The sequence below is a fragment of the Podarcis erhardii genome (assembly GCF_964252035.2).
Source record: "Podarcis erhardii genome assembly, chromosome: 6".
NCBI classification, from domain to species: domain Eukaryota; kingdom Metazoa; phylum Chordata; class Lepidosauria; order Squamata; family Lacertidae; genus Podarcis; species Podarcis erhardii.
Genome location: NC_138510.1, coordinates 22,109,907 through 22,128,964, shown reverse-complemented (window position 1 = coordinate 22,128,964; position 19,058 = coordinate 22,109,907). Strand labels below are relative to the sequence as shown.

At 42.1% G+C, this 19,058-nt stretch overlaps 1 protein-coding gene across 3 annotated transcripts in view; it reads left to right on the top strand.

Moving 5' to 3' along the window:
• Positions 1 to 7,192: 7,192 nt before the first annotated feature.
• EYA2 (EYA transcriptional coactivator and phosphatase 2) overlaps positions 7,193 to 19,058 on the top strand; it is a 129,731-nt gene continuing 117,865 nt past the window's right edge. Inside the window, exon 1 of one of the 3 annotated variants that reach the window (XM_081867781.1) lies at positions 7,193 to 7,253. The gene's annotated coding sequence lies outside the window, so the exon portion shown is untranslated. Of the gene's footprint in view, positions 7,254 to 7,422; positions 7,514 to 7,545; positions 7,791 to 19,058 lie in introns of those variants that run through there. The other 2 variants (XM_081867779.1, XM_081867780.1) reach the window with 2 other exon arrangements.

Genomic DNA, 19,058 nt, shown 5'->3' with positions numbered 1-19,058 from the left:
GTGTAATGGTTAGAGTTCTGGACTACAACCAGGGTGAATGGACTTCAAACCTCCACTCAGCTATGAAGCTCACCAGATGATCTTGGGCCAGTCACACACACACTCGGCCAAAAAGGTAAAGGGTAAAGGGACCCCTGACCATTAGGTCCAGTCATGACCAACTCTGGGGTCGCGGCGCTCATCTCACTTTATTGGCCAAGGGAGCCGGTGTACAGCTCCCGGGTCATGTGGCCAGCATGACTAAGCCGCTTCTGGCGAACCAGAGCAGCACACGGAAACGCCGTTTACCTTCCACCAGAGCGGTACCTATTTATCTACTTGCACTTTGACGTGCTTTTGAACTGCTAGGTTGGCAGGAGCTGCGACCGAGCAACGGGAGCTCACCCCGTCACAGGGATTCGAACCACCGACCTTCTGATCGGCAAGTCCTAGGCTCTGTGGTTTAACCCACAGTGCCCTCATTGTTTTGAAAACAAAAGGGGTGGAGGAGATCCTCTGGATTTGTTAGCCAATCCGAGGGAAGAAGCATTCAAAGGGTAGGATGAAAACTGCTAAAACCAACACACAATCTCAAACAGAGGGTTGTTTACAACAGCCCATTCTGTTGCACAAAACCATCATGGGAAGGGCACAGCAAGTCCACACCTACTGGCCCACTCTGATGGTCCACTCAGTGTTGGGTCCATGAGGAATATGGACCCTGAGGATTGGAAAGAGCTGGGGCCATCCCACTACTTCCTCCTTGTGTTTGTTATACATGTGGAGGGATTTATTGAGAACTAGAAAACTGAACAAACATATGTGATGCTCTTATAGGAACATAGGAAGAAGTTGAGTCAGACCTATTGGTCCATATAGCCCAGTATTGTTTCTGTTGTGGTTTTTTTAATATAATTTTTTATTAGTTTTTTTAACATATAATTTTCAACAGTAATTAAACATACTTTTACATCTTATTCAAATTTTTGACTTCCATCAATCCTGTCTGAAAATTTTCCAATCTAATCTCTCAGTATGCATTTCTTATCTTCCCTATTACATTTCAAACTAATAACCAATTTCTCTATCTTTTTCTACTTTGTAACACTTCGTATATTTCTCCTTACAAAACTTCTTGTAGTCCTACTAGCGTAATTTGTTGATTACAGTTGCTCTTCAAATAATTCATATACTTCTTCCAATCTTCTGTAAATCTCTGGTCCCGCAGGTTTCGAACCCTTCCTGTCATTTTGTCCAGTTCTGCATAGTCCATTACTTTCATCTGCCATTCTTCTTTCGTCGGAATTTCTTCTTGTTTCCATTTCTGGGCTAACAATAAGCTTGCCGCAGTTGTTGCATATAAAAACAATTTAACATCTTGCCTGTTAATGTGGAGGGATTTATTGAGAACAAGAAAACTGAACAAACATATGTGATGCTGTTATAGGAACATAGGAAGAAGTTGAGTCAGACCTATTGGTCCATATAGCACAGTATTGTTTCTGTTGACTGAGAGTGGCTGAACAGGGTTCCTGACAACAGACTTTCCATCCATGGAAATTCCAGGGATTGAACCTGGTATGTTCTTCTGCATGCAAGGCAGATGCTCACCCACTGAGCTATGGCTATCTTTCTTTGCTTTTTTAAAAAAAAAACACAGCAGAGTGCTCAAATTATGGCAGTGGGAGAAAGCGGGGGACTTAATTTAATCTAGCATCCTTATCCCCCGATGCCTCCAATTTTAGCTAAACTATGCCCGCAAGCCTTCTAAAAGTAGCACGTAAAGGAGCAGCACAGCAGTAAGGAAGTCACCCTGCCCCCATGTAATTCAAGCACCGAGTGAGCTTCAAATTCTAGAAGAGGGAATGCTTCTTTCAAACTGGATGCCACACACATCATAAGATATCCACAAAAGGTCTTCCCAGACGTTTTGCATATTTGTTGGAGGAAAACCAACATGCACACAAACACAATCCAGACATGCATACGACTGTCCATGTTGCATAGTTTGGTTGTTACTTAATTTGCACTACAAATAACACCAGCGAAAATGTGTGATGAATGGTGGAAGTCGCTACAGGATGCATTAACTGTATGGAATGCTTGCAAGTACTCTGCACCTAATCATTTTCCCGCGTGGTACTTTGCCATATGCATTTATCTCCCTGGCATCTAGAATCTCCTTTAGACAGCATGTTCTTTCAGGAGCAACAGTACCAAGGGATTGGTCTTCCTTCCTTCTTCCCCCCCCCCCCCCAGGAGTAAATAAAGCGCCAGCGTGGCGGATATATGACCCATCCAGGATATTGTGAGTGAGATCTATATGACTGTTTTGAATGTTTTCACACATGTACACCTCATGCACACAACTTGCATCTGATGTTTAATGAGAGGCAGTAGGGCCTACGGAAATGAGCGTAGCAGGACTGAGCGTCTGAGGAATGCAAATTTAAGGCTGATGCTTTGTCACCTTGTTTTCAAACCTCTGTCTCTGTTCACATGATGGGGAAGCATTCAAGAAAAACAAGAACACTCCCTTGATGTCTCTTGGGGAGGCTCTGGTGTGCCTGTTTGAAGCAACTGAGACATACAACACTGTGGGGAGAACCCCACATTTCTGTCCCCTGCCCCCTGCCCCTGGGCTCCACAAAAGATGAAGGTAAAAGTAGCCGCAGGCTGTCGAAGCATGTATTTGGGATCCCTGAGCATGGATTAGTTACCTCTCAGTGCACTTTAGCAGCCTTTTGTCAAAGTGGTTAATGACTGGCGTATAAACCTGTTTTTAAATCCTCAAAACATACTTGATGAGGCCTCCCACTTCAAATATGTTACTGAAGGGGAACGGGAGAATCGCCGAGCCAACCTGCTGAAGACATAACTGCTACAAAGGATTACGGCACGGTGATTATTTTAATCCGATGCCTTAGCTGTGACCTGTTGGAATTCCACCACCATCCTCAAAGCTGAAGGCCTGTGTCCCAGCTTCCCACACCTTCTCAATATTTACCTTCCCTTTCCACAAGGGCAAGGCAGTGGTAGACTTTGGGCTCTCAAATTTCAGCAGTGTCCTGTGTGACGCTAAAATTCGCCACCATCCCTGCCTCTCGCACCCAGTTCTAGAACATTTTTGTGGTGTCCCCTGCAATGTGGCCCCAGTGCGGACAGACAAGTCACACTATCCTAAAGTCGCCTATGGACAGGAGAAACCAAAGCACTGATTTGGGTACTGCAAACTTCAGCCCAGAGGAACCGACTGAAGTCAGGTGTAAAAGGAGCTAGTTTCTGCGATGGCAAGTAGCAGTAAGGCTGGTCGCAGAAGGAATTGAAGGCAGCTCACAACCACAAAAATAATAGTAAAAGTACTGAAGATAAAGGAAGTTTCCTGAAACACAGAAGAATAAATTAAAGACCATCAAATAAAATGGTCAGATGTTTTGGATTACAACTTCCATCACTAATGATTGGCTATCCTGGCTGGGGCTGAAGGGAGTTGGAGTCCAATGACACCTGGAAGTTGGAGAAGGCTACTCCAAAGGATCTTGAAGCATCCTCTATGGATGAAGCCTCAATTATAGTTGCGATATTGGATTAAGTTATGGCATCTCACGAGGCAGCTGCTCATTTGCATATGGCAATTAATTTAAATGTATGCAAATCTACAATTGCCCATGGTCCGGAATTAAAGCTGAACAGCCCCCATGAGTAAGCTAACCTTGCCGAAATAATGAATGAGGAGTTGGATTGGGTTGCAACTGCAATGTCTCCTTTGGCCACTGCTAATTAGCATGCGTTAATTTATTTAAAATACATGCAATTATAATGTTGCCTATAGCCTGGAATTACAGTTGAGCCTTTTGAAACCCTCAAGCAGCCAAGTGTTGAGAAAATAGAAGCAGATGGCTGAGATCCAGATGCAAGTCAACCTGAGAGTGAATGGATTAGTGCTAAAATTCTAAAAAGAGGAGGAGGGTACAGGAAAAGGGGAGATGGGAGTGGTGGGGGGTTGGCTTTTACTCGCAGAAACTAATAGATCTCCATATTTGGCATTAGAAACCATTTCCCCCCCATTAAGTCACATAAATTTATAACCCTGGGTTCCCTCCCCCAGTATACATGGCCTGCATATATTTGCCTCTTGAATCTTTGGGTGCTTCTGGTGTTTCCTTGTGGCCTAATGTCATTTTGGACTAGGCTCATTATGTTCTATTCTACCAAGTGCGCAGCTAGCCCTGTGATTCGATAGTGTTCTTCTATGTCCTGGTGCTTTGGTAAGGTCACCAAAGGCCCATCACAGTAGCAGTCTTTTCCTAAATACCCATTGTAGATGGTAGGAGCTACAGATGATAAGAGAGGTGTACTTGTGGCAATTCTACTCTTATCCTGAGAATCATTTTGAGAGAGAGTGGTGGTCCACTGGGAGAATATCAGGGCCACTTTGCTCCTTTCCCATTCCCACTGCTGCTGGGCTACCAAGAGCTAAGCCATGGTTTGGCTTAGTGTTACATCTGAACCCAGGCTTGTGATTTACTTCCTCCTAAGAAACAATGAGCAGCAAGCTAAGAACAACCTTCGTTATAGATCATGGTTTGTTTGGAGCAAGATAAACTACAGACGTAACGCTAAGCCAAACCATGGCTTAGCCATGTCCTGGCTTACCAGATGTCCTGGTAGCGCATCAGGAGTCAAGAAGGAGCAAAACAGCTGGTATTTCCCTCCGTGAAGCCTTGCTCCTTCACAGTAATCCATAGCTTGGCATAATGTTATGTGCAAGTCAGGCCACTGTCTTCCATATTCATTTACCTGTCTGCTACAGATCTAAAAGCCAAAAAAGCTTAATACATTAATAGTTTTTAAGCTATACTTGCTACTATTTTGAGAATTGCTTTTTTTACTTGTTTGCATAATTGTATAAACTTATTATTATTATTATTATTATTATTACTCCTCATCCTTCACCTCAAGGATGCAGGGCTTGTTACAACAATTTAAACACAATATTATAAACATCTATAAATACTATCACAGAATTAAGATGATATGGTTATATTTGTAGTATGGTCAATATTAGTACTATGCTCTGGGACCCTATGGTGAAGGGCAGATAAGAAATCACACACACAGGGATCCAGTTTTATTTTTGTATTGCATGTTTGCTCTGTCCATCCATCTCTTTCTCCTCCTGCCAAAAAAGAAAAAAAAAAGAAATCAGTGGTGGCCCTGTACTACAAACTGCAGCTTACTAGGATACAGATCACACAACCCACCATATCTCATTGCATGAAGAGACCCCAAATCTTCAGAGAAATGATGTGAAGGTCACACAGGTAGGATTGTGCCAGAAGCTAAGTCATTAAGAAATGCTTAAATGATGGTGTGGGGGGCCTTTGTCTCCTTTTGGACACATTTGGCATTCAGTTTGTTCTGATAGGACTTGATATAGCAAAACCAGCTGCCCAGTTACCATAAGGCTTGGGTTGCATTGTCGGAGGCTGGAACGAAACCTTACAGTTGGCTGCATTGTATTAAAACATTGCATTCATCTGCTTTTCTGTGGTCCCTGAGGTTTCAGCAAAAAAAAAAGTCTGCAATATCATCTGGGATAAAACTATAAAACGGATGTTGTTTTCCTTCTAAACAAATAGTTATTTTTCACAGGCAACATGTCTCCTCAGACAAGTTTACATCAATTAGAAAGGAAATGAAAGAATACCACACCACAGAGAAATGTCATCACCCTTGGAGCAATTCCCATAAAGTCTAACATATTTAAGAACTAGGGGAAGACGTGCTGATCAGCACTGAGGATAGATCTGAACATGTTCCTAACACAGCCAAAGTACTCTTACCCTATCCTGTAATGCAACACACACCAATGGCAGTTGACATACCCCTGGATCAAGCACTATGGAAAACCAACAATTTCTGTCCCCCGCCGCCCCCCCCGGTGTTCTTGTATGTTTATAATGGACACATTTGGGCTTATGACACAGAAAACCACAGGTATTCTGAGCACAGGTATTTGCATGTAGATATACACTCTACTTGGTCAAAACAACTGAGCTCATAATCGACAATATATCTCACTCTCTTCCTCTCTAGGAGGTAAACACTGATATAATGAAGCCAGAACCAAGTTGTCCATTGTTTCTCAGTACATATCCCATCACACCTGCCCTTGTCGTTGCAGAACTGTTCTCTGTTGCTATAGAAGGGGGACAGCTGGAATTAATGAGCGGAAACTACGGGGAAGCAGATTTTGGTTGAACATTAGAAGAAAGTTTCTAATGGTTAAGAGCTGTTCATCAGTGGAACACAGACTGCCTTGGGAGGTGGTGGGCTCTCATTGTTGCATCAGTGCTCCTTGTGCATGTAATTTTGTCCATAGGATACCATTGGCATCAAAATGCCAACCTATATGCTTTCCCCATATTTCTCATTTGCAGGGGAAATCTTGAGTGGCAAAACAAAAACCTGTCACAAATGGGACTGAATGACACTGTTTGCTAATTAAGCTCTTCTCTGGAAGCATCCAGATTCTACACTGGGTGGGGAGCTAACTTAGATGGCCCACAAGGTCCCTACCATCTTTAAACTTATTATTTGACGGTCTTGCAGAGTGTTGTAGTCACTTCAGGCTCTCCCTGGTGTGGTGGTTGGTGGTGTGTCGGCGGCCACACAAGGCAAGGACCAAGATGCAGTCTTCCCAAACTAAGAACGCCTTGCTCAGGCTCAGCAGCCGTCCTGAAGTCAGCGGGAGATATTTCCAAGTAAGGCTGCAGTCGTGTGCACACTTACTCCGCAGCAAACCCCACGAAACTCTTAACTGAAAGCTGAACAGCTTACAACGTGATTAGGATTGTCAAGGTATACTGGGCAATATACCCTGACTTTAAAACTTCAGGGTTGCAAACCTAAGTACGGTTCCTAGGGAGTAAGTAAGCCTCGTTGGAATCAAGGAACATTGCCGAGCGTTGCGCGCACACTGCAAGTCCTGGTGAAATAAATAAAGAGTTCATTTGAAAGAAAGCGACCTGCGCTGACGACTTAACGTGGAACGATACCATTTAAAAAGCGGGTGGCGCGGTGAGGGGGAAACTAGTAGAACAAATCTGCAAGTGAGTCGAGCTGGCGAGTCCGCGCGCTAGCCCATTCTTCGACGATCGCCTGTCTCTTGCGCCATGTAACCAAGCGCAGGCTCCTGGAAACCACTCTTCGGGTTGCAATTCGGCGCAAGGTAACGGGAGATGTTCTGTTTGCAAGCAACTTTACCAAGTGTAGGTAGAAAGAAGGAAAGAAAGAAAGTTTTCTTATTCTCCCTCCTCCCAGACCTCCTTGGTTAGAATATAACAACTCGCCGGTGTGTCTCTCTTTCCCTCGCCTCCCGCCCTCTCCGTCCCTCCCTCCCTCGTTCACTCATTCGCTCTTTCCTGGACGCGCGCACCCTCGCCGGCCGCCTCTCCCCACCCACCCACCCACCGAGGACTCCTGGGCGCGCGTGTGCGAAGGAGCCGCTGAACTTTAGGTAAAGGGCAAGGTAAGGGCAGAGCGGCAGCATCCTTGCTCCTGAGTGGGCATGTGCAGACCTCGCGCGCACATGCTCACTGGCGCGGCGGCGTGAGGAGTTTGCTGGGCACGTTGCTCGAAGGGGAGCGGACGGTGCGCGCTTTCCCGGCTGCTGCGGACTTCTCCAGCTCGGAGCGGCAGCGGCTGTCCGGGGCGCAGGCGGCCTCGCGCGCTCCTCCTTCTCCTGGCGCGCAGGCGGCTGCGGGGACAGGAGCCCGGCGGCGCCAGACGCTCTGCGGCAGCTTGCGGTGAGTGGACGGGACCCCCGCCCCGATGCAGTGCCCTCCTCCCTCATCTCTCCATCGCACCCCCCCCCCGCCCGGTTCATGATTTTGGCAAAGGGGCGCCGGGTGGAGGCGAGCGATGCTTTGCGCACTTGGACCTCCCCAAGCGCATTCACTTGCCCGGGCCGGGTGGAGGTTACCGGGGCTGGGAACGGTCCTTGAACCTCCCCAATGGGACATTTCTTTTCATGGAGGCTTCTTGGCGGCGGGGGGGGGGGGAGAGAGACTGCTGCCTTAGTTCTTAAATGTTGGGTGACATCTCTCCCCATTCTTGGTGAAAGGATAAAAACGCGCCCCTTCTTCATACATCAGCTCGCGTTCTCTCGCCTTTTACGCGTTCCAAGTATTTCAGAACTTAAAATCCACGCGCGTGTGCGTGTGTCTATACATACGTGTCCCAGGTGGCTTTGGGAAGCGGGGTGGGAGGCTCTGAATATGTTTTATGCCGTTGTAGGTCAAAAAAGTGAGTGGTTAATGTGGATAAGGATTTATCTCTCTCTCCCCCGCACCTTGTTTACTATTCAGCGATGAGGTTTTTTTTTTTTTTATTAATTTACATATCTATCCACTTGCTGTGGATTCTTGACAGATTCTTTCTCTCTCTGCTTACAGCATTGCTTTGGGGATACTTTGCAAAAAGATTATTATTATTTTGTCAAACGTTTTCTGAGTAATTTTTGTTTCACAACATATGGAGACATTTCCCCGTGTTGAATGGGTCTGCAATGGCCTTATTTTGAGTAGGTGAATACTGATTCTCTGTCTTAATCACTAGTTGAGTATTAGTGCATAGTTTCGGGCATTTCATCAAGTGGGGTGGATATAATGTAGGCATAAGAGAGTTTCAGTTGTGTGTGAAAACTGTGTATAGGTAACCCACCAGTGATGATAGAAAATGTTTATTTCAAGAAATTAACATGGAAACGAAGGAAAAACACTGTTTGTTACACCATGGATAACTATATTTATTTAGCTGTCATTAGAGAGATAAGCACTCCTGTTTTTATATGTTCTAGATGGAATGTTTTAAACACCCCAGATATTAAGACCTTAGTAACGCCACTATAATTGAAAAGGTGCATGTAATGAATGTTATTGATCCTGTAAATGTGGCATCAATCATAGCTTTACATCTGTTTCAAGTTTTTAATGTGTGCGTTATTTAGCAATCGCCACACAGAGGAACACCAGTGAGCAAAAGTTCTCTGTTTTAAAAACGAAAATAAAGTTGCAAGTGAATGGGAATTTGCCCGTATAATGTCCTGGTGCTTTTACCAATGAGAATAGTATAATCTTTAAATACAGCATTTGTAATATAAGCTATGGATGCCATTTTGCTTTAGGGTTGAATATTTTAATCCATTTTAAGATAATGATAATAATCCCAAGCATTCAAATTTAATATGATGGTGAGACTTTAAGAGGGAGAATGTAAAAAAAAAATAGTCTTTGTTAAGAAAAAGTAGAATTGACTTACTGTTTCAAGAAGAAAAGTTAATGTGATTTACACATATTAAATAAGCATTTAAGTGTGAAATTGAATATTTGCGCTCTGAGAAAGGCCCTTGAAGGAAGTTTATAGTGTACAGATTGCTGTATTTCTCGGCCAATCTTTATTAGATTGATATGCTCCTTTTGGATTAATTGCTGAACTTTCAAAATACATGCAGTGAACCAGTTTTCTATTGTTCCGTATCTGCTTTCTTGGAGGCAGTGTCAGGTGTATGCACCCCTTAACATTCTTAAAGCAATGGGCCAGGTTGTGGGTTCAATCATCTTGGTGCAAAGGTTTACAGGAAACAGCATTTTGAATATCTCAAGGAAGTTACAGTATTTCTTTCCTAAGCAGGGCTACTAACTTACATTTGACTTCCATAAGCTTCTGGGTGCTGATCCTGACAAGAGAGGAGGCATAGCTGAAGATGAGAATAGTTAAATACTAGTCCTGTTTTCCCCTGATGGTTTCCCCTGTTTTACTGTAGCACATAGATTTTCTTCAAGTTGGACTGCACCCCTGAAGCTTTTTCTTCTTTTTAACATAGAAGGTTCATATTTGCTTCGACACAAGCCATCCAAATTATGTGGGGTTTCCTCTCTCTTAATACGCTGTAAATGAAACGTGAGAATCTCAAAGCACAGCCGTTTTTTGACAGCACCAACTACATCCCAAGGACAGTCTTGAAATGAGATTTCCAAAGCTGGCAACGAAACAATAGCATTCAGAAGAAGCACTCCACACACCCAGGACAGTGTAGGACATAGCTTCAGAAGTATTATAAATCAACACTGTGTCACAGGTCTTAAGGACTTCTGCGTTCTGGAAGGTGGCCTACTTTTCATATCGGTATTTTTCTCCTTTTGCTTTAAGCATTTGCATGGTGATTCTGGCTCCATGGATCTGTAACATCACCACATGGGTGAAATGCTCTGGACCTGTAGTTGTGGTAAAGATGAAGACCTGTATAAAGCTAAATTTGAATCTGCTTTGTTAATAATGGTGGTAAAGAAAATTACCAGTAAGAATCTGTGCCCGCCTTCTGGAGGGTTCTATTCTGATGACTCCATATTCCCACCTGAACCTGTAACTGTGGCCGGAAAAGGAACACATCTCATTGGTGATTGGCATTTTAGACATTAGTTTAATGTGGTATTAGGCCTTGCTGCGTTAACTTTTTTCTGGAAGCTTTTTATCTCAGGGCTTTACCTTTCATAATGAAGTATTTAAAAATAATACGCATATAAGTGCAGAATTGTATGGGTTTGTTTTGTTTTGCTTTTGGTCTATCTACTCATATTTTGCCTACATAAATAGTACAGTCCTGAACCAAAGTAAATCCCATTGAATTCAATGCGGCTTATTTCCAGGTAAGCTTGTATAGGATCACAGCCTTAGACATTGATAGTGTCCATCTCTCTGCTTACTGTCATTAATAAATACTTGTATTGTTATTGGGCTGAGTTGCTGTGGCATACTCAATCTCATTTTCTCTGATAAATTTTGGTATTGGCATGTCAATTCATGCTGTCTCTAGCTAGTGAAGCTGAAAGGTACTAATTACTAATCTTTCTTATAATCTCCCCGTGTAGCAAATTCATATGCTGTGCCACTTAATGAGAAAATTGTTACCAGAATTTTTTTTTTTTTTTTTTTGAAGGAACTGTGTTTTGGAGATTTATGTAAACCAGAAAACATAATTGCATTTATGAGAAAGTGACTCCTTCCCTCCCCCAAAATAAATTAAAACAATTAAGGTTAAAATGAAATAGTCAGTTTACATATGCTGGGTGAAACTCAGCCAAAATAAGCACATTTCTGTGCCATTGAAGTCAATGGGATAATTAACTTGCCGTTGAGATCAGTGGGACTTAAAAATGCGTAGCTTTGGTTAGATCATGCTCTTGGTTTTAATGCACAGAGTGTAAACTGTAGCCAGATAAAAATCTTATTTATTTAGAAAAGGAAAAACACTAACAAGAGATTTACCCTTGAGGTAATTTGGTTGGTTGTAAAGGAATGTTTCAGATGCCTCTGACTACACTGTGTGGATAAATGAAGAGTTGTGCTGGCGGGGGTGGGGAATACCTGGAGGCTTTTTGGTTTTATCAGTTTATAACTTTAAAATAAGAATAAAATAAAATAAATCTGCATAGATGCAAGAGAGAATGTAGTAACTGTTATATTTTGCCTTATGAAACCGTAAAAGGATCACAACAGATTCATTGCCAGGTATAAATTATTTCAGCTGCGGTGGTTTTTCCAACTTTTGTTACCTCTTGTGGCTACAATCGCCATGTAACTAAATCTGAAATTATCACAAGCAGCTTCAAAAAAACAGTCTTTATATGCATAATTCAGTCCAGCAATAATTTCCCTTCTTTAAGTGTGCCTGTGGCTCCCACTCACCATTCTGTAAAGCAAAGTATTGCAAACTCAGCCAGATGCGAACAGGAATAAGAGCTAAACAAACAGAGAGTGATTACGAGAGAAGAAATTGCCTTTTCTTGGTCTTCTCTTTACTTTCTTTTCTGGCAGAAAAGCCACCCCAAGTGAGCTTATCCCTTTTCAGTTACATTTATCTCATAAGTCAGTTCAGAAAACAACCCGAACAGAGGGCCACCAAAACGATGAAGACAATGCCTAATCTTTATTTATAGATCTTAACTGTTCTAATGGTGTTTAACAAACACCCTGTTAATATCGGGTGAAGATAAATCCCACAATTAGGTGGCTGGAGGAATAACGAGAGAGCTGCATTTCAGCGACTGTACCCTGGGAGCTTAGGTCAGCAGGCTGTTGCAAGAGAGGTCTGGTGGGATTCTTGCTGTAATTTTACAGGGGAAATATTAGAAAGGATTTATATCCTGAAAGCAGGATAAAATCAATTAAATAAATAGAGGAAGAACAACTTTGCACGGAACAGTTCTAAAAACAATGTTTCTGAAAAGTTTTTGTTCGTTCCTGCAAGGAGAACACTGTTGGTTTCTGTTGCACTGATGGAAAAAAGAGCTGAGTATTCACTTCTGGGTGTGAATGATATATGCCGATGAGTACTATTTGCCTCCTCTTCCTTCTAGAATGTTTTGGGGGATAAACTAGAAAGTGAGGCTTCTTCTCCCCTACTTTTCATGAAAAAAGTAGCAATATGCAGAGGGCAATGAGCAAAATACTGGTACATAATAAGAGAGAGAACCTGCTTCTTCTAGGCATATGGCAGATGTTTCCTTTAGTTATATTTGTAGTTATAGCATTGTACTGCCACTCTTTGTCATGGTTTGTGCTAATAACAAAAGAAATGCATGGTTTTGTTTTGATTTTTTTAAAAAACAACAACCCTAAAAGTGTCGTCTTTTGTGGACAACTATTCTATCTGTTATCACATTAATTGTGTCGTATGGATAGCATAGGTGTAGTCGACCCAGTGTATGTAAAAAGCTGTGATTTGTTTCTTTGTTTCTATTGCACGGTCATATGTTCTGTTCTTATTCATGGCCCTGTAAGAAGCCTACAAGGGAGGAAGAAAAGAGGTGGGGGTTTTTTAAGAGTGTAACCAGAGCAATATTGTACAACATTACAGATGGAGATGTTTATCCCATAATTTCAAAACATTCTTGAAATAGTCTTCTATCAGTAAGTTTTTGCCACAGAGAGGGCATGTTAAGCAACGTTCCGTTCTTAAGCTGTAATATTTAAAAAATGGGTGCAAACCAACTACAGTTAATAGAACTTTAAAATAACCCCTGTTAAGAATTTGCTTAATTCTTCCACTGAAATCAATGGGACTTTATAGAGTACGTTTAATATGCCTTTGCTGAGCCAAAGCTATATTGTATAGGGTACATGTGTTTGAAATGCTACAACTCGTGAGCAAGCAAACCATGACAACACGAATGAGCAAATGTGCAAACTCTTGGGGAGCTAAGCCAAACCTTGACTTGTGGTTTACTTCTCTGCAGACTACTGAAGAGCTGTAACCAAGGTTTGCCCTGTGTTTTATGGCGTGTGGTTTGTCCAGAAGAATGAAACCACAAGCCTGGGTTTAGAGGACACACTAAGCAAAACCATGGCTTAACATAGCAGGAGAATGACCAGGGGCAAACAAAGCAGACATGATCTCCCCGCCGGTAGCCTGCACGTTTGCTAATTTGTGCTAAACCATGATTTGCTTTACCATCACATGCAAATTAGGGCTTACTGTGCCACAAACCCAGTCCAGGGTTGTGTTCCCCTAAAGCCTGAATTTACTTGTTCTTGAATGTCCATTAACAGTGTGCCAGATGGTGGCCTGCATTTTTAAATACTAAATTCAAATGAGGCTGTTGCAATTTACTTATTAGTCTAGCAAAATAATAGCCAGGCAAGTATGAAACACCTGGCATCACCTTTTTGTCGAGAGCAACAAATGAACAGACTCTGGCCCCGGTGATTAAATTACTGGTGTACAGCTTTTGCTCTCAGAGGGTTCCATGTGAACACTTTTATTTAATATGGACGGTGCTACCGTTTCAAATTGTACATGTTCTGACTGCTAGCGCAGAAGTAATCCTTTCAGTTTAGCAGTGCACACACAGAGTGTGCGAGGCTATGAGAAATGTCTCCGTTTATCGCTTCTGGCCCATTAACTTTACATGCTGGCTGATCTAAATGGCTAAGCCGGTTTTCTTTCTTATTCATGCATGCATGCTGGGAAAACACCCAATGATATGGCATGGGATAATCTACCAGAATTTCCTAGCACTTGAGCAACTTCCATTTATTTCAGTAGGAATTGCGCAGAGCTACTTCCTGTTCGATCCGGCCATCAGAGAACACCATATTTGGTAGTACTTCTGCATTTTGTATTCTGAAAAAGCCTGAGCTTAAATGTTGCTGTAACACGTAAGGATTTGTTTCGTGTTTATGGTGCAAATCTTTTGGTGGTTGTTTTTAATGAGATTCCCTTTGGCATCAACCCCATGGGCACTCCACACAGAAAGGTGGGGTATAAATTTAACAAAGAAACAATTTAAAATACCATCAAAACATCTAGCACTTCCAGACTGCAGAGTAGAAACATCATTTGGATGGCTTTGGTATTGATGAGACTGTAGCGGTCTTTGATTGCCACGGACCAGTCCCCTAAATGTTCCTTGAAATTCTAAATTTGACGTTGGGCATGTTAAGGCAGACACATGTTTAGATATATATCCCTGTCTGACATTAAATCTGAATGGATGAGTCAAGATAACAGCTACTCATGACACCCATGACATGCTGTTCAGTCGTGGTATTAGAGAGAATTATGAATGTGCAGGTTCCCTGTTAAATGTACCAAGTATCTGGTATAAAACATCAAAGATCCCCCTGATAAGTCTCTCCTGAAAAATGTTGAGAATTGGGAGAACATGAAACAAGGACTCTGAGAATCAACAACATATTTGGGTATAATCCTTTCCCCCTTCTTTTAAAGGCTTAACGGCCTGGCTTTGAATGTACTTGGAACTTACTTCTAGAGTCATAGGACTGATGTGACCATTAGGTAAGGTTAGAGTTGTTGTTTTTCCAAAAAAGCCAGTGTGTTTCCTTAAAACAAAAGAGGATATGGTGTGTTCATCAATACAGGTAAAGAAAAAACACATTTGAGATCGGCAGTCTTTTGAAATCAGTATTTTTTTTCCTCCCTCACCTCTTCCAAAGGGAGTACAATCCTTACTCAGAAGCAAGCAACATTGAGTTCAGTGAGGTAAATGAGTATAGGATTGCAGCCCATGAGGTGTGTTTTTTTTACTCTTCCTGGAGGCAATAAAATTATGTACTTCATTTTACTCCAACCCATTTGAAATAGAACATCAGAGAAAACGAGACTTTAAGAAAAGTAATATTATATTACAGTGTACAAAAGAATTGGATTTTAATCCTTAAAGTAATGGCATACATTCACCGTTCTTGTAGAATCTGCCTTTTGGCAACAAAGAAATGATGCTAAGTGGGTGGGACAGTAAGTGTTCTATTGCTGTTTATATTTGGCTTCCTTATTGCTTTATTAATTCATATTTGTAAAAACAAAATCCAGAAACAAATGTCTAGTACCAGTTACACAATGAGACCCATCAAAGCTCAGTTTTGCAACTATTCTTTCGAACGATATTAAACCTGAAATGCTAAAATATTGGGATATTGATTGTAAAATGGTTCAACCATGATATCTTTATGGTTTGGATTTGTTGTTGCTGAAAATAAGGCAGGATATTAATATTTAAAACAAATGGGCTTCTGTTTTATTCTCATATCTAACGTCACATTCTTGACATCAAATGCAGTGTGTTCTTGTCTTGAATGGGGTAGGGTCTGTGTCGAGCTGTTTCATGGTTTTTTTTAGCTATACCACATGGAACCATATACAAACTCACCTAAGAAAGAGAATACTTACTTAATTCCTATAGTTACAACTGGTTTGAAAATGAATAATATAATCTGTAGTTCCACATAGGTTTGCTCAGAAGTAAGCCCGACTGAGTTCAGGTTATTGAATTCTTAGGTGAGAGTGGGATTGCACCCTCCACGAACCAAAAAAGCCATTTGTTTCTTTACTACTTCTTTTGTACGCATCCCCCCCCCCCCATTTTCAAGTGGCATTGTTTATCCTGTGTCTCCTTTCAGAAAAAAACAGGAATATTTCAAAGGCCATTTTCAACTAAGTAGTTGCACTAGCAGAGACCACGAGCCCCACTAACACAACAAGACCTTCCCTTTCCTCCTTCTGCTTCATGCCCCTGTGCTCTCCCCAAATCTGATTAGAAGGACGTCGGCGAGAGGAGATGGGAGATTGTGCCATGTGGATTGCAAATGCTTGCAGTTATGTGATCTTTTTAGCACTATGTTGAATTCTACCCCAAGCGTTTAAATTTTGAATCGGCAGAATTGATGCCGTATTTTGGAATGGAGTAAAGTAGATGAGGGGACGTGGGTGGTGTTGTGAGTTAAACCACAGAGCCTAGCACTTGCCGATCAGAAGGATGGTTCGAATCCCTGTGACAGGGTGAGCTCCCGTTGCTCGGTCCCTGCTTCTGCCAACCTAGCAGTTCAAAAGCACGTCAAAGTGCAAGTAGATAAATAGGTACCACTCTGGCGGGAAGGTAAACGGCGTTTCTGTGCGCTGCTCTGGTTCGCCAGAAGCAGCTTAGAAATGCTGGCCACATGACCCAGAAGCTGTACGCCGGCTCCCTCAGCCAATAAAGCAAAAAAAACCAGAGTCGGTCACGACTGGACCTGATGGTCAGGGGTCCCTTTACCCTTTACCTTTAAAGTAGATGAATATATTGAAAATTTGAGACCCCTTTGTGTCATTTATAGAAATAATTTTAAAAAAAAGTGTAGGGAAGGTTATAACAATTAAGTACCTAATCCAAAATGGGTTGGATGTTCACGTGGCCAAAAGTGGGTGGGCACTTTCTCTCTCTTTCTGCTGCCCCCCTCCCCCCCCCTTTGGCAGCCTTATGAATTTAGGCCTCATGTGGCCCTTAGGCTGTAGGGCTTGAAAGGACTTGAAAGTATCTGCAGTAGAAGGGTTGAAAAAAAGGCCTCTGTGTTAGGGCCAAACTACATGTGATGAGGGAGGCTGTGTGTATTTATGCACAAAAATGAGAAACTGATCTATTTGTTATTAGTGCCTGTTGCCTGTTCACCCAGTGAGCTTTGTGGCACTCTTGAACCTGGGTCTCCCTGGTCCTAGTCCAACGCTCTAACCTCTGCAACACACTGGATATTGTTGCTCTTGTCTTGTTCTTTGTTGTTGTTGTTAGTTTTAGTGATTATTTTCATGTTGATATGTAAGCTGTCCTGAGTTTTCATCATTGCCTTGCAGGACAAAAATGGGTAAAATAAATGTATAAGGCATGTTTGCGTGTTCATTTTACCATCAACGTGATGCAATTTTGTTGTTATGCTTCAACTGTTTTGTGAGCCGGCGTCTGGTTGTGGTATGCACAGAAAGGCAATACATACATTTAATTTTTTAAAATAGCAACCTGCTCTTTAATAAGGTGGTCTGGTTAGCAACTTCAGACGTGAGCAGGTGAAACTACACCTTCTTAAAGTATGTACGGCAGCAGAGAATTCAGAGGTGTGCAGTTAGTTTCTGTGTTCAGAGAAGTGGAGGGGAGAAAATTATTATTCAGAAAATTAGTTTAAACTTGGAAGGGGAGGTAAAGTCTCTCATGCATCCACAATAAATTGAACCAATATGGGAAGATGGGGTAGTGGTTGCATGCTCTGAGAAAGCTGGTAAAAAAACAACAGCCCATAAAGGATGAAAAAGGGACCTTATTGTTTCTAGAGTGCTGTTAGAATTATCCTAAAGTATTTTCATAAAGCAGCTAAACTGTTCAGAACATTCATGAATAATATTTGTGTTTTGCTCCAATGTGGTTTTATAATGAGTCGCTTAACTTAGAGCACAAATCTCTCTCCTTGTCTGCTTGGAGCTTGTTTGTTAGTTTTTATATAAGGTATTTGTATACCACCCTTCATAATTGGGAAAGTTTAAAACTTCTGCACTCGCTACCTAGTCTAACTGCAATTCACTGGGTGGTTGACTTCAGAACGAAGCAGATAAGACACAAGTAGGAAACCACAAGCACAGATTTTTCTGTCACATAGGCCAAACCATATTGATCTAGCTGCCCACCGGACCCTTCTGCCCCGCTAGATGGCCTTTCCCAACGAAGTGCCCTCCAGATGTATTGGACCACAACTGGACCACAGAATCTCAAGACAGAAATTCACAGGCCCTTCTGCTTGCTCTGCTCACCAGCCACTGAGCACCTCTTCAAGAAGCTTTGAGATAGTGATTGGCTTTGCCCCAAGAAGCTCAGGACAGAATACAAGGCTCTCCTGTTCTTACTCTAAGACACCTGCAAAATACTTCTGTTTTTGTGTAAAGGGGTTGTGTTGGTTGCGTAAATCAGAGCGACTTGGGTTTTAGGTTGTTTGGTTTGCCATGATTCTTAGCATTTTATGAATCACTACATATTAAAATAGCAAAAGTGTCTTAGAGACCCTGGAACCTGGAGTTGGTTAGAGTGTGGTGCTGATAACAGCAGGGTTGCGGGTTTGATCCCTGTATGGGACAGCTGCATTGCAGAGGGTTGGGCTAGATGATCCTCAGGGTCTCTTCCAACTCTGCAACTTTGAGTTTCATACTTCAGCTTCTTTTTGAGGTCAATTCTCATCTTACAGATGGGGAGCTGAACCTCAGGGAGTATGATTTACCCCGGGTTACCTAGTCAGTTTGCAATCTGAATAGGAATTTGAACCATGACCTTCTCCTTATTGGGCCAACTTTTACAGGGGAGTGGGACCACCTGAGTGGGAGGCACCTGACATCATAATGATCAAGGGAGGTCACTATAACTTTAAATTGAGGTCTTCACTACTCATCACAAACCCAAGTCTAGACAGGAATACAGTAAACATACCATTTTCTTGCTCTTTCCACCTTGCTTGCGGGAGACCAGTGAGTTGACATCTGTTATACTTAAAAAAAAAAACCAAAAACCTTCTATAGCAAAATGCCTCTGAGATGTTTTTTTAAAAAATAAAATTCATTGGGCAGTCTATGTATATTGATCAGTATTTTTCAATATCACATTGAAGCTACTCCTGCATTCTTGTTTCTTCAAATCCAAACAGAAATCCAGTTATTCCTAGAATCATAGAACCACAGTTGAATAGAGAAGGGTCATAGCTCAGTGGCA